Genomic DNA, 20,210 nt, shown 5'->3' on the forward strand with positions numbered 1-20,210 from the left:
AGACTAACTGCAAGCCAATGACAGGACCAAATTGCTACCTATCCATATTAATTCCGAATGTAAATGGTTTAAACTCATCAATCAGGTGTCACAGATAAAAAAAAATAAAGCCCATCTATTCATTTTTTATAGGAGGCAAATCTCACTAACAAAGATATGCGGAGACTGAAAGTGAAAGAATGGAAAAAGATATTCCAGGCTAATGGAAAGGGGAAAAAAAAGCTGGTGTAGCCATTCTTATATCAGATACTATAGACTTTGACATGAAAAATATTAAAAGAGATGAAGAAGGACACCACATGGTGATCAAAGAATTCATTCTATAAGAAGAGATCACCTTACTAGTTTAGTAGGATGTTTGCATTTTCATTTCTGATTTTACTTGGTTTTTCTTCTTTTCTTCACTAGGCTGTCTAAAAGTTTGCTTTGTTCATCTTTAAAAAAAAACAACTTTTTTTTTCTTGTGGCAGAGTAGTTTTTTAGAGCAAATTTCATTTATTTTTGCTGTGATTTTTTTAATCATTTTTTTCCCATTCATTTTTTCTTTTTTTTTTTTTTTAAAGATTTATTTTTATTATTTTTTTATTGGAAAGGCGGATGTACAGAGAGAGAGAGACAGAGAGGAAGATCTTCCGTCCGATGATTCACTTCCCAAGTGAGCGCAACGGGTCGATACTATGCCGATCCGAAGCCAGGAGCCTCTTCCGGGTCTCCCACACAGGTGCAGGGTCCCAAAGCTTTGGGCCGTCCTCGACTGCTTTCCCAGGCCACAGGCAGGGAGCTGGAAGGGAAGTGGGGCTGCCGGGATTAGAACCGGTGCCCATATGGGATCCCGGGCGTGCAAGGCGAGGACCTTTAACCACTTGCGCCACCGCGCCGGGCCCCATTTTTTCTTTTGTGATAAATCTTTGAGATGCATTATTAGATCATTTGAGATATTTTGATTTTTTTGTAAGTACCTAATGTTATAAATGTCCCTTTCAGTATGATTTTTACTACTCGTGGGTTTTGATATTTTTAAATTGTCATTTCTTCCATTTTTTTCTTATTAATTTCTTTGGTGACACAGAGATCATACAGTAGCACCATTTTCTTCAAAAAGTTGTTTGATTATTTTCTTTTTCATTTCTGTAGCAGCGCATTTGTCATTCAGTAATATCATGTTATTTTACTTCATGGTGTTGTACATTTTCTATTGTTTATCCTTTGTTGGTTTTGTTATAGGACTTTTCATTTAAGAACTGTGTAATAGAAACTATCACATCCAAATGTGAAAATATAATGTAGTATGCATTTTTATTTCCAAATCAAAGATGGACTCCCAATGAAACTATTAAATATATCTTAACGATAGAATGCTGAATTCCCTGTCTCTGTCCATACCTACAATGTCAGGATACATTTAAACAGCAGAATGATGGACTTATAACTATTTATGATGGATTATACTATTATAATAATACAGGGGACATCAGACAGAAGGGGGAGGGCATTTGAGGAGGGAAACTCCAGAGCCTATGGAATTATGTCATAATAAATATGTTTTTTAAAAAGTAGAAAAAAAATTATATAGATTGAAAAATTTTTACATATATTGCAATAGAGCATAGTGATACTTCCCATCCTGTCCTGCCTCATGTCCACTTGCCCACTTACACTTACCCTTCATTTTAAATTTTTTCCTAATTTTTATAACTTCACAATCACAGAAGTAATACAATCACAGAAGAAATATCTTTAATGTGTTAAAGATATTAATACATAGCAAGCAGAATTTTTTTTAATCCTTATCATTCTTCAGGAGTATAAACAAAAGCTGTAAATAATTTTTAAAAATCCCACAATATCAATCTCACTCATATAAATTACATTTTTCATACTCTGTATACTAGTTATAACAGATTAGGGAAACCATATGATGCTTATCTTTTTGGGACTGGCTTATCTCACTACGCAGAGTGGTTTCCAATTGCATCCCTTTAGTTGGAAGAGACAAGATTCATTCTAATCTTTTATGGCTGTGTAGTATTCAAGGTTGTTTTATTTGTTTTCTGTATCTAGTCATTAGTTAACAGACACATCAGTTGATACTATAGCTTAGCTATTGTGCATTGAGCTGCTATAGATATGGAAGTACAGATAACTCTCACATACTGATTTCATTTCATGCTGATGAATTCCCAAGAATGGGATAACTGGATCGTACGGCAGACACATTTTCAAATATCTGGGCATATTATCTTCCATCACTGTTGTATTAGTTTACATTCCCTCCAATAGTGGATTAAGGTACTTTTTTCCCAGTATCCTCACCAGCATTTGTTGTTTTCTGATTTCTGTATGAAAGCCACTCTAACTGGGGTGAGGTGAAACCTTATTATAGATTTTATATGCCTTTCTCTGATGACTCGTGAACCTGAGCTTTTTTTTTTTTTTCATATGTCTGTTGGCCATTTTAATTTCAACCTTTGAAAAATGTCCATGCAGGCTGTTTTTGCATTTCTTAACTGGACTGTTTCAATGACTGGTGCCCAAGCATCAAACTGATTATAGATTAGCAACAGAATAAACAGTTTTTATAATTAAGAAAGCAGTCACAGGAATTTCACAAAGAAATAAGTCAAGGAGGCACCCATTTGGTTGAGCTTATATACCATTCTAAAGTAAACAACAGAAAAAGGGATTTGGCAATACTAGGGGAAAAAAACAAATTACGGAAAGGGGCAAGAGAGAGTGTATAATAAGTAACAGCAGGCTTGTTATGCAGGTAAGGCTTTTTCAGATGATAAGCATGGCCAGGGAGTTGGTCTCATCCTAATGTGGAGACACCTTTAGAAATGGAAATTTCCTCTAGAAAAGGAAAAATTTTCTTGAGTCTGCAGGCTCTCAATTGCCTTTAGATCCAAAGAAGATTTATGCCCAACTGAAACATTTTGGGATGGTGTATTCTGATACCCCTTTTCCTAATGTCTCAAGCAGAGACAAGCAGTCACCCAGGGTGAGCTTTCTGAGAGGTGGTTTTCACAGAAGCACACTTACTGCCAGGTAGGTCAAATGAGGGCAGCAGCAGCAGGCATTCAAGACAGGAGCCCTCTGAGGCACACAGAGTACAGGAGAAAGAATACTAGACCATGCACAAGAAAGGGGAAACCCCTGCCAGGGGCAGTGGGGACCTCGGCATCTCTTCTACCTACAGATTCTCATTGTAGTAGATATTTCCCTTGGGAAATTGCCCAGTCCTCTCCAACATGGCGAGGGGTTGGAACAAGTATCTAACAGGGCACTCACGAAGATTAAGCTGTTGCAAAAGATTTCAAGAGGACCCAGGAGGAAGTGATGCACTGGAAACCACAAAGGAAAATGGTGGTGACCTTGAATAAATGGGAAAGTCAGAAATAATAAGCCTTTCCACCCTCCCCCAAAAGATCTATGGGCCTGGCATGATAGCCTAGCAGCTACATCCTCAACTTGAATGCGCCAAGATCCCATATGGGTGCCGGTTCTAATTCTGGCAGCCCCGCTTCCCATCCAGCTCCTTGCTTGTGTCCTGGGAAGGCAGTCAAGGATGGTCCAAAACCTTGGGATCCTGCACCCACGTGGGAGACATGGAAAAAGCTCCTGGCTCCTGCCTTTGGATTGGCTCAGCTCCAGCCATTGTGGCCGCTGGGAGAATGAACTATCGGACAGAAGATCTGCTTCTCTATCTCTCCTCCTCTCTATATATCTGCCTTTACAATAAAATTAAATAAATCTTGAAAAAAAAAAAACCCTAAGAAAGAAGACTGCGTTCTGAGAGTTCACGTGAGTACAGAGATGCACAAACTCACCTTAAAGAAATAGAATCACAAAAGTGACTAAATATATTAGTGTAGATACAGAGAGTGTATACAGCAAAAAAAAAAAAAAAAGGGGGGGGGGAACATTTGGTGAAGAAAATTTCAAAAGGATTAAGTCAATTGAGAAAGGAATCCAAGCATTCATAATGAGCACCAATCAATGCAACAAGATATGAGATCCAAATTCAAATTTGCCAGCTCCTGTAGAGAGACTGAGTGATTTACTTATTTATTTATGAATTATTTATAAATTATTTATTCTTCAGTTGTAAAATATGAGAAAGCATGGCCTCTGTCCAGGCCCAGCAACCTTTATGTCCTGTAACTAGCTCTGCATTAAGTCAGAGCCCTACTGTTCTTCCCTAAATTATCATCACAGTGTCTAGCACTTGGTACCAACTATAGATGGGGCTGCTGCTGTCCCCCAGGGCTCTCCTTGCACTCCAGGTTGGATAAACACACACCAATGTCCTGTCTCTGTCACTTTTTCTTATTGGAGAACATAGAAGATGACCATCCAAATCCAGGATTAGCTAGTTCAAACCCTTCTGCTAGGGGATGCTAGGCTTACATAAACAGCAGGCAAGACCTTCTGCTCTCTTCTCCACTTGAAAACCAAGCATGTAACATCATTAGCCACTGACATATATATCTCCTTTTGAGGATCACAAAATCAGCACCACTGCCACATTTGCCTTTATCATAGTAGGAATGTAACCTGGCATTTATCACTTGCTTAGTGAGGGAATTGGTGTAAATAATTGGATAATGAGAATCTGTATTTTGCTTTTGCTTCGGTCCAGTACTGCCAGGCAGGAAACAGAGCAACTCTTGGTTGGCTTACAGGTTTGGAAGCAAACGTTGTTTGAGCTCAAATAGTAATAAGTGGGTTGACTAATGGGCAGGGAAGAAAGGAAAGAATTGGTGAATCACCCTCTTTGACTCGTGGTAGCACCCTGTCTAAAGGCAACAAGTAGATATTCTAGAGTAGAATGAATCCATGTAGCTTATGCCTCTAATCCCACCATGGACAAATTTATTCATGGACGAGGCTCCAGAAAATTTCACCTTCAGGGTGTCACTTCTGCTCCAGGAAGAAATGACCACAGCCAGATGACCAAGAAAACTAAGTTGCTGAGCTCTTTCCCACAGAGAGCATCAAAACAAAAACTGTCAGGCACAAAACTACCAGAATACATTCTGAAAACTTCATGCAAACATCTTAAATACCCAACAGTACAGATTGCTGATTGCATAGATAGTACCTGTTGCCCCAACACTATGGACATTGTAGACAGATGGGCTCTCACACTTGAGGATGAAGATGCAACTGAGCTTATTTTAAAAAATAGATAAGAAAGAGTAGCAGGTGTCCCTTCCCTGTTGAGTAGCATTGGGGTTCAGAAAATGATACCCCAAAGTATGGCATACTATGGCATGCTGAGGCCTTTGAATGAAAGGAAACTGGAAGCCCTTAGAAGTTGCCTCAAAATCAAGGTCTTTCTGACCTTCCCTTGTTTCTTTCCCAAGCACAGGGAGGGGCTCTCTCTGAAGTTCTGGAATCTGAAGGAGGGAAGTTCCTTCAAAGGAAAGGCAATTATCTTGAACCCTCTCCCTAGGAATCTCATCAAACAACCAGGGAAGATTAATCACCAGAGAGGAGATGAAAAGTTGTCCTCATCCCCAGATAGGCTACCACCTCTTCTGTTGGCTGCTCCTGGGGGCTGCTCCCAGACAATCTGAGAGACTGTATCTGCCTAATTAGATTACCTTTGTTCACCATGCACTTCACCCCCTACCCCTTCCATAACCTGTCTCCATCTCCCCACAAAAGTCTCAGGCCTCTATTTTTTCTGCTATAAAAACTTCAACCATTCATCTCTTCCCTTGGGTCTCATATTCATGCATGTAATGAAAATGTCTTTTTTTTTTCCCTCCTGTTAACCTGTCTATCTTCAGTTTCTTTCAGCAGATGCAATTAACCAGCCTTCTGATGGGGGAAGGGAGGCTCCTTCCATTTTCAGTCCGATAATGGAGTCAGTAGTATAGAAGAAACATAGGGAAAGAGATTGGGCTCTGGTTTACGGTACTGGACCAATGAAGCCACTCTGAAAGCATCCTACTTACGGATTGTGAAACTATAACAGCCAAAAAGAAGTATATTGTCTAGCCCAGTGAGAATTGGGCTTTCCAACCTTAGAACCAAAAATAATCTTACTGACACTCAGGAAACAGGTCTGAATACTACCTCTTTGGGTCCAATATCAGGAGGAGATAATTTTATTCCCTTTACTGTCAGCTCCATCTTTGAAGACCGAGAGAGGGAAGAGAGTTTCGGGGGAACTCAAGGAATACCTGTCCAACAGTAACTCTTCCAACTCCTCCCTTTTTACTAAACTAAGAGGCACTAAAGTAGAGATGAGGAAGGAGGGCGTGGGAAGCAGGACATGGAGCAGGATTGCCAACTGGTTGTGCTAGCATCATCCATGGGCTGCCCAGAAGCTTCCCATATAGGACTTAACTAATTTTATGAGGCCCATGGAAATGCATTCACTTTTTTGGGCCACACACTTAAAAAGCATAAATATTAGCATTTAGAAGCTAGGTTCAATGCATTTTCATAAATAATTTGAAGTGCAATCAGCTTTGTTTTCATATAATCAGAAACTTTAAGCATCTGTTTCTCAAGAGAAATCTGTGCCCTGCACATATTACATGAACAAACTGGCCCATTTTAATATCTTCCCTGTTTAAATGCAAAGACACACAAAAGGGGTGGTGAAAAAAAATCACTGTAATTGCTGGCTCAGACTTCATATGTTCTGGATAAACAAACTTCCATCCAAGCAAGTAAACTTAGCTCATTTTCTTTCTCTGCTTTTCCAAGTTACCACAGTCAAGTCTCCAAGCTAAGCTGTCTCTAGAATACCTCCTAAGGATTTCAACTCTTAGAACTTTTCTCAGTGATCACAAATGCAGTCACTTTGTAACTTCACATCTCCAAGAGATGGTATAACATTATTTTCCCTCTGCTATTATCAACACCTAAGTAAATCTATCTTCAAGTAAATTAGTCTTCTTTTACAGCCAGGGAGTGGTAAATTCTTCTGTTACTTAGCCCAAGAAGAAACTAGAGCAAAACGTATAAAACAGGGTGGTTGCTGTAGTACATAAAGACACTCATGAGAAAATTGGAAGGCATAAAAGGCTTTGAGACAAAGTCAGTGAATGCCATGTGTATAGGCCAAGAGTCATTCCAAAAATTGGGAAACATGGAAAAAACAACAAACAAACAAACAACAACAACAAAAAAAACAGTGAGGGGAGGGAGGAAAGAGAAGAAGGGGAGGAGGAGAAGCCTAGGAAGAGACAATGTACTTTTAAGGAGGAATGGAGAAATTATCATATTTTCCCACAGAAATGGCCCATTCGCTGGAAAGATTTAGACAGCTACAAACCATCTCTTTAATGCACTCGCATAAGTCATCTAAAGATTAACCATGCAAGATTTTTGCCCTGTGGAAGGAATCTTTGCCTTGTCGATTTTTTTCTTTTGCCACAACGCAAAACAAGTCTGTGGAAGTCTATTGACACTGGAATTAAGCTATTGTGATTTTGGAGAACTTTAAAATGGCCTAGGAGAATACTCAGTGTTGAAAGCTTTGCTTTCCGCTAATCCCCATGCTTTTTCTTTTCTGTATTGGCACTTTCTTGGCTACTTTCCACCTGTTCCTTTTTTCCTTCTATTTCTTCTTTTGCCGTTTTAACCGTAGATTTCTTCTGGGCAGCCTAGACATTGGACCCTCCCATGGAGAACTGTTTATGATTAATTTCAGCAAGAATGGCTCATTGAAGACGCACATGCAAGAATGAAAATGCAAGGCCACATGCGTACAGGCACACATTTCTGATGTGTTTTCTGCCCTCAACTGGAAGCTGCTTCAACTGATAACTACACAATTGTTCCTGCTGATTCTAGATAAAGTGAGGTCTAAGAGCCTCCAGCCTTGGCACCAGCTTGCCCACAGTCAGCAATGGAGGCTCTGTGTCCCTGGCATTGGGTAGCAGGGTTGTTTTGCTTGTCCTAGGTCTGCAAAATTCATCCCCACTGCAGAAGAAGCAAGCATTTACAGGAACCCCTTCCTGTGGTGGAGGAAAGTGAAGCTCTATAAACTGTCCAAGAATTTGCAGGGCCATTGTTCCAGCACAGATTCTTCCTGCCATGCTGACATCTCATAACCAGCACTTCCAGTTCGAGTCCCAGCTGCTCCACATCTGATCTTGCTCCCTGCTGTTGTGCCTGGGAAAGCAGCCAAAGATGGTCCAAGTGCATGGGCCCCTGCCATCCACATGGGAATCCAATATAGAGTTCCTGGCTTCAGGCTGGACCAGACCTCGCTTGTAGGGGTCTTTTTGAGAGTGAACCAGTGGATGCAACCACTCCCTCTCCATCTCTTTCTGTTACAAGTTCTGTTTTTGAAATTAAGTATATTGCCCATGGTCACAGAGCTAATCAGTGGAGAGTTGTAATTAAGACTCCAGCCTTGCACCTCCCAGGCAGGAACCTTTATTTTCCAAGCTGCCTCATCTTTCTTTATTCCTTTGGCAGTGACGCAGAGGACACACAGGATGGAGTCAAGGTTGGGGTGTCTTTGTAAAAGAAATAAGATTCTGGGTATCCCTAGGGAGAAAGACTAGGTGGAATCCAGCACCCCCAAGCCTGCCGCCAACAGAGTCCCACCCTCATGGAACACCAGGGGAGGCTCTTCAGGGTGGATCCTAAGTCCTCAAAGCCCGAGACCCTGAAGAACACAGCCCAGGCCACATAAAATCAAATGCCAGCCTTTTAGTCACCGCCCACCCCCACCCACCCACCCACTAGGCTTGTTTTCTTCCCCAACCTGCCCCTCCCTGTGTTCTAAGTAAGGCTGAAATGAAGTTATTCCATCCAAAACTAGAAGGAAAGAAAAAGGGAGAAACGGTAAATGTCAAGTGACAGGTATTTTTAAGTAACAGATTATATTCTGCATGAATCCATAGGGATGTCTTGGACAGAGAAGAGGTGCTTTCTCTCCTGTCACTGTTTTCTCACACCATTCTCGGGGCTGTTATCAAGGGTCATGCAACACTCAGATGCTAACAGTTAAATTGATCAAGCATAAAAACAGGGCAGTTGCTGCCCCAAGGATCTCATCTCTGCCTCCCCCAGCCCCAAGTCAGAGACAGCTGCTGAGCAAAGTCACTGGCAGGCAGCAGCGGGAGTCCTGTCCTCTTCTTTGTTTTGTGCATTGTCTGAAGGAGGAGCCCACGCCGGCTGGGCTCACCTTCTTAGGCAGACAAAACATCTTCTTTATCTATAAAGGAGCCACTTAGATCAGCAAGACTGGCCACAGGATGTCACTGTTACTCCACACACACACACACACAGACACACACACACACACACACACACACACACACACACACATCAGTAAGGCAGCCCTTCCCGCAGGGCTTGGATCTGGCAGGGACCTGGGCTCCCCTCAGCCTCCCTCTCACAGAATTGCTATCCCCTCAGGTGGCAGCCACCAGCCAAGGCGCATGCCCTGCAAAATCCATTGCAGCCTGACCCATTGTCTCAATATGCGTATTGTTCCTTCTCAAAGGGGAAAGGAAAGGGGAAAAAAGTGAAAAGATAAAAGGCACCAGTGTGGTCTCTCACACCACAGGTTCTCCAAGAGATGGACTTTGAATGTTTTATGACCTTGGATAAAACCAATGTCCTTTTTATAGGGTTTACAGTCTTGTCAAAGGGTGAGACTATCTTTGCTTATCTTTGTTTTCTACAATTTCAGGAGAGGATATAGGATATTGAAGCATTTCTTGGACTCTTATCTATTCAAAGCACCGCTTTCTATTTGAGCCTGAGATGAAGCAAACATTAGTTAAGCACCTTCCCTTTACCCTTATAAAGCACGGAACCCTGTCCTACCCCCTCAGACACACAATGCCTCCTAGACCACAACAGACAGGTTGATGCTGTGAGGGTAGGGAGACACAGCCATAGCCACTGTGGCAGTAGGGAATTTCTTTCCATTTGTAGCTGCCAGCTAGTCTTCCCTCCCTGTGACAGATCCTCAGAGAGATGGTTTTGACCCACAGCTTTGGCACAGCCCGGTGCCCCTGCCATTTTCTTCCATTCATCTCTGTGTACATTCTGCCCGTAACTGGCACAAAATATTTAAGGCTAAAATTTTAGACTAACATAACCAACAAAAAGGGGTATATTGGGTGGTCAGAGACATTTGACAATGTAACGTTAAAAGTAATTACAGAACAGGGGCAGGTGTTTGGTCCTGCATTGAAGATGCCCATGGCCTATAACAGAATACTTGAGTTCAATACTGGGCTCAGACTCATGATCTCTGCGTCTTGCTTACTCAGATCCTGTGAGAGATTACTAATGAAATCCTTGTCCCCAATATGGCTGGTTCCCAGCTTTGGCCCTGGCCCAGGTCAAGCTGCTAGAGGCACTTGGGGGAATAAACAGCAGATGGGAGATCTCTTCCCAGCCCCTAGACTCTCAAATAAAACAGGCTTTGTCCTAAAAAGAAAAAAAAAAAACACTATACCTTAGCCTGGAAATAACTTTTATTTCAATGCAAGCCATGGCAGCTGAAAGCCCTCTGCCATAAGCCATCGTGCCAAAGCAGCAGAAAAAAAAATAATTAAAGCAGTCAGTTGTTAGCAGAGCAAGTATTAATGAAAGGAAACCAATTGTTCCAGCATTAGTAAGGATCTGTATAGGAACTAAGAGCTAGGGCTACTTTAACTATAGTTCAAGAAGACTTTGTTCAGTTCCACACTGACCATTTTTTAGAGCATGCCAATCTCAGTTTAAGGGAGCAGTTACCCCACCCAGTTGAACTGGTTCACAGCAGTATGGAATATGTGCCATCATGAGATGGAAGGAAATCATTGGAACTAAAGGGAAGCACAAAGAAAAGAGATTAAAGTGGACCGCAAAGAGAAGCCAGTCGGGGATAACTGCGTTAACTACATTTGCATTGGAACTTGAGCAATCCCCAATTGTCAGAATAAAATAATTGCACTGTCCTATAATTATAATGTGTTTCTCCCTAGAGGGCAACACGTTGCAGTGGATTTTGGAAGTCTCGAATTTGGGACTTCTTCTCTTTTTCAGGCCAGGCATTTGCAGTACTTTTGAGTGAGTTCTGTGAGACTCCAGTGAATTCTCAAGCCTTAGAGAGTCTGTGGGGATCCCTAAGTTTCTACCCCATTAGTCAGAAGTAGGAGTGTTTTTAGGAACCCCCAAACTTGCAGTCTGTGTCAAGTCTTAGGCACAATTGGAAGCTTGCAGTTCTGTGCCCAGCTTAGGCAGTGTGGCCTAACTGTGAATTGTTTCAATAAAGGGAATGTGCATGTTTCAGGCATACAGAAGAGGAACAGCTCACTCAGAGAGCAAGGAGAGAGACCCCAGGGTGGACTCCAGCACCTACAAGAAAGAGAGCTAAGCAATGGAACTCAAGGAACTCTAGTCCATTCCATAGAGCACCTTTTTATGTCCAGCAAATCACTCTTTTTTTTTTTTTTCATTGAAAAACTAGCTATGTGGACCACTGGAGATCACAGCCATTGTAGCCATTTGGGGAGTCAACCAGCAGATGAAATACCTCTCTCTGTTTCTCTTTCTCTCTACTTAAAAATACACCTTTTAAATAAAAAGAACTTTTAAAAGGGTGCATGCTATAGGCAGACACATTGTTAGCAAGGTTATGGGACTGCTGGGCTGATGACAGAGTGGTGGGAATGTGGGGGAAAGCAAAGAGATCACCATGGGGTTCCTGCAAAGTCCAGGTGAGAGGAACAGGTCATTGGAATGCAGCTTATGTGGGCACATAGTCCAAACCTGGATATTATTAAAGTTTGAAAAGATAGGACTTGCTGACAAATGAGACTGGGAAGTAAGAGAAAGAAGAGTGAAAGATGCCACCACATTCTTCCCTAGCTACTGGCAAGAGGCCACTTCCTGAGATGGAAAAGCTTGGAAAAGAGCAGTTCAGTTGAATTCAGTTCATGTGGATTCTGAGAAATGGGTTGGACATTCATGTTCGCTCCTTCTGCTGGTGAAGTCACAGTTTCATGTATTTGGTGATGAGTCTGAAACCTGGAGGGGATGCCCAGCCTGGCAGATGCCAACCCTGGAACTAATGACACATATGTCGCACTTAACCTACAGGAGGAATGAGATCGATGAGTGAAGACGGAGGCACACGGGGACACTCAGTATACACCGAGTGTCTACAGTTAGCATCGATACCAACTGCCTTCCATTCATCATGTTCTGCTCCAGCTCTGCTCTCTCGAAATCCAGGTCTGAGCTCATTCTGACACTTAGTCATGGTAGGACAAGATGAATTTGAACTTGAGATGAAATAGTAAAGTGCATCTGGCAGGAGCAGTGTTGAAGAACCAGGAATTATTCCTGGGGCTGTGGAAAACTTAAATGGAGCTAAAATGTCCTAAATTGAAAGTAAGGGACCAATGAAGGCCAAGACTGCAGCTGGGCACAACGTTTATGCCTCTTGCCCATCCTCTGTCCTTTTCTGCGTGGAAGCCATAAATTGCCATTTTTAAAATCACCTCTACTGGGACACCGACATGTGCTTCCTCTGTTTACAGTTGACAACTTCTGTGACTTTACTTTAATAATAAATTTGATGCAGTTTAAATTTTTTTAATATTAACGAGTCGCCTGAATCCCTTCAAGCTCCGCAAGATCTCCACTGTTGACACAGGTCTTTCTTCTTGTAAAGCCAAACTCACAAATACACACCCAAATGTGATTCCAACTGAACAACTCTGGAACAAATGTACAGATCAAGAAGAAAACAATTTGTCAATCCACGAGTTCTTTGACTCCAGATCAAAAAGAAATCTAACCAGCAATGGTCCCATACCCAGGGGAGCACAAAACCAATCGTAAGGACCCAAACGTTTGCTCCTCCCGGAGGCACAGGCAGGGTGGCAGAGGGACCAAGGGGAGAGGAGACTGTTGGGAAAATGCTCCATGGATTTGTTGTCTGGCAGGGGGCAGGGAGTGAGTCTTCTCAAATCGGAGAGAGTTAAGCAAGAGTAGCCCATTCCAAGTGGCAGCTTCTTCCCAGTGCTTTTGTATCATGGTTCCTCCATTTTGGAATCACAAAAGCCAGCAAGGGGAAACAAGAGCCTAGAACAGTTTTCCCCTGACAACTATAAAGCTGGGCGGTCCCAAGCTCAATCTAAAGCTGATCAGCAATCCAGAACGGTGTCTATACCACAGTCAACTGCTTCTGAAGCTTAATAAATATCATTTAGGTGTGAGTCATCTGATATTCAAGTCCAATCCTTTGTGATTGGTAACAAGATGCATTCTCACAAACTAGGAGTTCAAGTTCTCCCCAGCGTTTGGAACATTGGTGCCCCAGTCAAAAACATATCAATGTTCTGAGCCAAGAGAGGTGATGGAAAAGCTGTATTACCGCCGGTGTGGATCCTAGGGCTGGTGGCTTGTATCTGTGGACAGCTGGGCTTTGCTGAGCCTGTAGGCTGGATAGACTAGTCCCTCCAGCTACAGGCACACAGGGGAAAGTAGAGTGATACAGACCAGAACCCAAGCTCCCTACAGGCAACCTCGCTCTAGGGAGGCATGGGATCAGGGTTTGAGATACATGCCCCCTTTTCGCCTTCCAAATCCACCGTCAGATGAAATCATCCTCTTCCCTTTAGGGAGGAGCAAGAGGATCACGGAGATCCTAGAAGCAGAAGTGGGGTCCGGAGGGAAGAGGTGCTTTCCATTCCCTTGTTGTGTTCCACATGGAGCCTCACAGTCTTCTTACCGGCAGGACAGAACGGTAATGTCTCAAACGGCAAATTATGTGCAAAGCGTCTGGCACAGTGCCTGGAACATGGTAGGTACTCCAAAATGATAGCTATTATGATGGAGGGGAATGAAAGGGAGGGAGAGAAGGGGAAAGGGAGGGGGATGCAAACCCACTGGGGAGGCAGGGAGGTGGAAAACGCCTAGCCAAAGAGCCTGTAAGTGTGAGACAGCGCGAGTGTGCAAGCTCATGGAACGCACAGGGGATCAGGGAGACGAGGTGCTATGGGGAACAATGTGCATCTGCAGTGTGCTAAGCCAGACTCACTGCAACCCGGTGCTGTGCTGAATGAAGTGGAAGAAACGCTATTAAATCCATGACTCCATGAGGTAATAATACTCCCAGCGAGCCCACGCCTACAGAAATACACCCAGCAAGCGGGCATTCCAGGAGCCCCCTCTAAGTTATAACAAGCTGCCTATCTCCTGCTGCCAGGATGCAGAGAAAAAATGAAAACCAGTTACGGACGACATTATACACGTAGTGACCTGCATCACCTCCCTCGGTTTAGTGACGAGCTTGGCTGCCTTTTGGGCACGGAGAAAGAAACATAAGGCAGAGATTAAGTTTCCTGGCTTTTGAAGGCATCAAGAGTCAAAAATGCTTTCAGCTGGCATTTCCCTCTGTTATTCAGTCAGCTTTGATGGATTTATTTTCTTTGCCCTACTTCGTTGAAGTTACTGAGGTCAATTACTACAAAAAACGACTGCCAGGGAGTAATCTGAGCACGAGGTGGCGCTGTCTCCCCAACTGTTTCAGTTCTCTTTAAAGGAGAAAGTGATTTCATTAAAACACTCCTTGGAGCTTTCTAACGTGCAGTGAGAGTGAGGAATTCAATGGTCAGAAAGGCACTCACTGACTTTCTCCAGTCTGTGGGTCTTTAAGCCCCGGGAGGGCGGTAGAATTCTTTACACACTTCACACTCTCACAATTTTATTTCTCTTTGTAGCGAATAGAGCAATTAGAACGTAGCACCGCGTTCCGATATTCGTAGTCAGCAATAGGCTTTCTTGTTCATTTCAGACTTGGGCATTTCGATTTGTCTTACAAGCTTTTTGTTTTCTTATGACAAATTAGGAGTGACAGTCCAAACCTGGGGTTAAATCCTATTAACAGTGTATCTCACTGGAGGAGATCACTATGCCTGCTTCAAGTCCAAGATCTTGCATCTGGATTAGAACCTAGGGTCATGGCCAGGAGAATGGGAGCCTTGCAGTGCAAGCTTAGGCTGCGTGTTCTTTTCCTGTGGAATATGGGGCGAGAGTAGCAGCTGTGGGGGCATTTTTGCTATGAAGAGAAGGTTCTGCTCACGTGCAGTGAACCACACAAAGACACAATGAGACCCCATCCTGACTGCTGATGCATGGCTTTTACATGACACACCCCTGTCTCCTTAAACCCAAAGATCTGCCTCTGTCTGGATTGGTATCCATGTTGCACACATTTCAAGGATCAAGAGTATCACTTAGCAGAGTGGACACTAGCAGGACGCCACCTAGGGGCCAACACACCGCCTCCTGCCCAACATTTGCCCTGGCTCCTGGGGGTGGGGGGCATGGCAGGGAACTGGGTGGCACACTCCCAGACTCTACCCTTCAGATCTTTCCTCTGAAGTGTTCCCAATCTCCCCGCCTCTCCCCCTCTCTCCCTGTTCTGAATTCCCAGGCTCTCAAAGCAGGTTTCAGAGCAGATTCACACTACCATCTTCTGACCATAATGTGTGTAAGCCATGAGTATAGGAACAAGTTGGAGCTTACATCTAAAATCAGAGTATTCTTTATACGTACAAATCTCATTAACCAAGCATGGAAAACTGGCATTGGAGTTCATCCATGTTAGATTGTTTTCTGTTTTACACATCCTCCAGCTTCAAACACCGACAGGTGAGGCTGCTACCCAGGCCTCTCCCCAGTTTCCTAGGGAAATTAAAAACTTCCGCAGTTTCTCCGTCATAATGAGCTGCCTGAATCCACCAATTAGGACTCTTCTTCCAAGACCCCAGCTTCTCAACCCCAATTACAGGCAAATGTCTACTGTTTCAGGGGTTTTAAAAAAAAACTCTTTATGCATTCACCAAGTGTGAAAATCTCTCCTAATATCACCAGACATCAATTTTTAATCAATTAAAGAAGAAACTTGAGAATTCCCGGGAGAAGGAGATCAAGGCACAAAGTTATCTCACTTTTCAAAAGAAATGAGATAATTTGTTCATTGATTCATAAAACATATATGTGAATATTTATTATTATTATGTTTATTTTTGTCAGGAAACTTGAGTCTTGGAGGACACGATGAATCAATCACATACAATTCATAAAAATTCTGTAAGTAACTGAACAAATGGGTGATTTATAGCATTTCAATGGTATTTTAACAGATGTCACTGACACCTATTCTGGCTGTGGAAAATCCTTGATCCTGACCCGTAATGCCTTCTACATGATTCAAGTTCATTACGAAAAGTTCACGCTGCTTAATGCTTTACTGCTTACCAGCATGTCCCTTCAAAACAGTTGGGCCTCTGAGCGATTCACAGTATCTAAAGCCATGAAATCAAATATCAGATGAAAAGCGAACCAGGCTGGACCCAGCCCAGTAAGGCAAACTGGAGAGCAAACATCAAGTTCCTTCTAAAAGGGCCAATGGTTGCTTAGAGGAACTAGACTGCATTGCGAGACCTTCCGATTAGGAAATGAGCATTGCCAAGTGAAATCTCTGATTTTTAAATGATAATGAGAGATCTTGCTAGAACACCATCCAGGCCAAGTAAAACATGTTTATGGACTGGACTCAGGTAGTCAGAGGCCTCTGAGGTACAGTTTCAAACTAAATGCACCCTTTACAGAGAGTAATAAACCTAAAACACAAATAGTTCCCAATTTCCTGGCTCAGAGTAGCCGTCTTCATAGCTACAAAAAATTATTCGTAAGTGAGAATGTCAGATAGCCAAGCACAGCACTGTCCTACCGACACAGTCCCTGCATACCTCTGACATTTCAATCAGCTTATGCAGAAATCAGAACTAAAGGTGAATAAGAACCGTTACAGCAAATACTATCTGTATTGGTTTCTTTTTGCTAATGTTTTTAGTTAAATGAAAAAGGGGTTATTTTAACATCTGTACAAGGTTCCTTCTTGGGATATATAAAGTTAAGATTTTTTAGCAGAATATAATAAAGGTTTAAATAAATTAATGCACATTATCAAAACAAACCTGTAAAATAATCTAAAGTATGGATCCCCAATTACTACCATATTAAGGTAAAGAGGAAAAATGGTATTTTCTATCATGTATTCGCTCAAACATTTTAGGATCTTCTGTTGCCTGGACCCTCAGAATTCCTTGGCTTCCTAGGGTGTTTATCATTTTGAAGGCTTTTGAGCACAGAGTAGTCCTTTTAATAAATACTTCTCAATATCTATTTAATAAATGCTGCTCTCTAACAAATGTGTCATAAAAACAGCTTGGTCTTCTGGGAGTGGCAACATGAAGATGTTGAGTGCGTTCCTGTTAGAGAAAACTAGCATAAAAGTGGGCAAAATTACTTTCAAAAGGAACAATTAAGTAGGCAGAAAATAAACAAAGAAACTTTTTTTTTTTTTTGGAATACAAAACCTACTAAAGATTTGCAAAGAGTGGTAGAAGTCCATAGCCTGTGCTGGGCTGTTCCAAAGCTCTTCTTTTCCAGCTCAGTTGCCAAGAATTATGGCCACACCCACATGGGTTGGCTGTAATCAGACAGCAATGCTGTTACCAAGGAGGAATACTTGTCTGTAGACATGGAGGGGGAGCGAACATCTTTGACTTCATAGCTATAAGTGTCAGATTTGGTTTGGAAAAAATTGCAAAAACAGGCAACTTTTCTGGACCAATTTTTTATTTCCCATTCTCAGGAGTGCAATGAAGCAGTCAGAGATTTAACGGGGGGATCTTGGAATTTAGATCATAAAAAGGGGGAGACAGGTTCTCTACCCATGTAGGAGAGATCCATAGGACTTAAAAGATATGAAAACCAAGTTGAAAACTAGTTACATCTTTGAATATGTTTCTCACACATAGCCCAAATGGCACAGCATGAAAGTCTAATGAGTTCAAGACGCCTGAATAAAATTGTTAGTTGGCTACCAAACTCCATGACTAAAGGTGTCTAGAAAGCCAAGTTTAAAAATAGAAATACAAAAACAGAGACAACAGCAGTTACATGTTGTGAGGGAGGTAAATTTCACCATGTTAATTATAGATATATTAAAAAAACAGGAAGATATGACTCATGTTCAGGATGCTAGATGTTGCACTTAACAGGCAAGCCTTTAGACAGTTTTGATAAACACACTATAAATATTAAAATTATATTCAAAGAGCTAAGGAAGAAGAGGCTAACCAACTATTCAAACCATTACAGAGTCCTCACAGAAAAATAGAATAACCAAATGGAAATCACAGAGTTTAAACATGTAACAGAAATGGAAAACTCACTAGACAGGATCAACTGCAAGCTGTAAATGGGAAAGAAAGAAAAGGAAACTTGAAGATAGAACAAGAGAAAATAGTTTATCTGGAGAACAGGGTCAAACAAATGGCTAGATCCCCCAGAAGTTTGCCAAGTAAAGTCAAGCATCCCAGCGTGCGTGTAAGGGGTGTTCCAGCAGAATAGATGGGAAAATGTGATTAATACTTCCAGAACTTGAAAGGAACTTTCACACACAAGCTAAAAATTTCAACAAACATCAAATAGAGTAAAAACAGAGAAGCACATAGGGATATGTTATTTTCAAATTGCCAAAAGGAGGAAATGTTGAAAGCAGCAAGAGAAAATGATTCATGCACAACAGAATACTATCATTAGCAGGGACTGTTCTTCAGAAGCAACACCATCCCACAGGAATAGTTTATTCGAGGTACTGAGAGAGAAAAAAAATCACTAAGAATCCTATACCTAGTAAAATTGTTGTCCAAAAAGAAAAGCGAAGACATGTCCAGCTAAACAGAAAGACAAAAAATCCTTTGATAACAAATCTGCTTGGAGAAATTTAAAGTTCTACAATTTAAATTCCTCAAAATGGAAATAAATGGAAACATTAGTGGCAATTTGGATCCATGGAAATGATTGAAAACAATTAGAGGTGGTAAATATGTGAATAAATATTCTGTATTGGTTATGTTTTACTCAAATTAGAATTAATCTTAATTATTATAACTCAAATATCACATTAAGAACAGTCACACTAACTATATGTAACTAACTAACTAACTATATGTAATAGAAAATTATTCTTTACTAACTAACTATATGTAATAGAAAATCATTCTTTCCAAATAAATCTTTAGATTTAGCATGATTCTTACCAAAATCCAAATAGGCATGTTTTGCAAAATTGGCAAATTGATCTAAACTTAATACTGAAAAGCCAAAGACCATTATCAGTCACCATAATTCTGGAAAAATTAAAGAACAAGCCTGTTAAGTTTTGGAATCAATACAAACACTATTGTAATGTTACAACAATCAAAACAACTTGTACTGGTATAAAAACAGACATACCGCTAAAATGGAAAAAGATTTATTTCAGAAATAAACCAAGGGCCCAGTGGTGTGGCCTAGCAGCCAAAGTCCTCGCCTTGAATGCGCCGGGATCCCATATGGGCGCCGGTTCTAATCCCGGCAGCTCCACTTCCCATCCAGCTCCCTGCTTGTGGCCTGGGAAAGCAGTTGAGGACAGCCCAAGGCTTTGGGATCCTGCACCCATGTGGGAGACCTGGAAGAAATTCCTGGCTCCTGGCTTCGGATCGGCATAGCATCGGCCTTTGCGCTCACTTGGGGAGTGAATCATTGGATGGAAGATCTTCCTCTCTCTCCTCCTCTCTATATATCTGACTTTGTAATGAAAATCAATAAATTTTTTAAAAAAAGAAATAAACCAAAACATATATAATCGATTAACTTTCAACATAAGTGTCAAGACAATTAAGTGAAGAAAGAATAGACTTCTGCAAAAGTTATGCTGCAAAATTTGGAAACTCATAGATAATAACTATTTTTAAAATCTGACCCTTACTTCTCACCATATACAAAATTTAATGTGATAGGTTGATCTAAATATAAGAGTTAGCTAAAACTTTATTGTAAAATTGTTATGATGACTGAGTGAGGCAAGTTTCTTAGTTGCAAGTTTTTTTTTCCCAAACCCCAGTGGAAAGGGACAGACTTAGTTGACTTGATGGGCTCAGTGCCAGTGTATGTGGAGCAGGAAAAATGCCTGAGGCCATCAAATTGACCACATGTATACACATGGTTGGCAGATGCAAGACTAACTGAAGTCATAGAAAAAACTTTATTATCTTACCAAGTACCTTAAAGATTTATGGAATTGACAGTTTCTCTGGAATATCATCCAACTTCATTTGCAGTCACTGCTTCAAGATTAAAGCCGAGGTTTGGAGGACATATGCATC

At 41.6% G+C, this 20,210-nt stretch overlaps 1 long non-coding RNA gene across 1 annotated transcript; it reads right to left on the reverse strand.

Annotated features, from left to right (window-relative positions):
- Nucleotides 1-227: 227 nt before the first annotated feature.
- On the reverse strand, nt 228-12,418 carry LOC121159542. The gene is made up of 3 exons (XR_005884387.1): nt 12,408-12,418; nt 2,151-2,153; nt 228-341 (listed from the first exon to the last, which is right to left on the reverse strand). It is a non-coding gene; the product is annotated as an uncharacterized LOC121159542 (long non-coding RNA).
- Between the last annotated feature and the right edge of the window lie 7,792 nt (nt 12,419-20,210).

This window comes from Ochotona curzoniae, unplaced genomic scaffold, assembly GCF_017591425.1.
Source record: "Ochotona curzoniae isolate NIBS_2020 unplaced genomic scaffold, NIBS_Ocur_1.0 contig_43, whole genome shotgun sequence".
NCBI lineage: Eukaryota > Metazoa > Chordata > Mammalia > Lagomorpha > Ochotonidae > Ochotona > Ochotona curzoniae.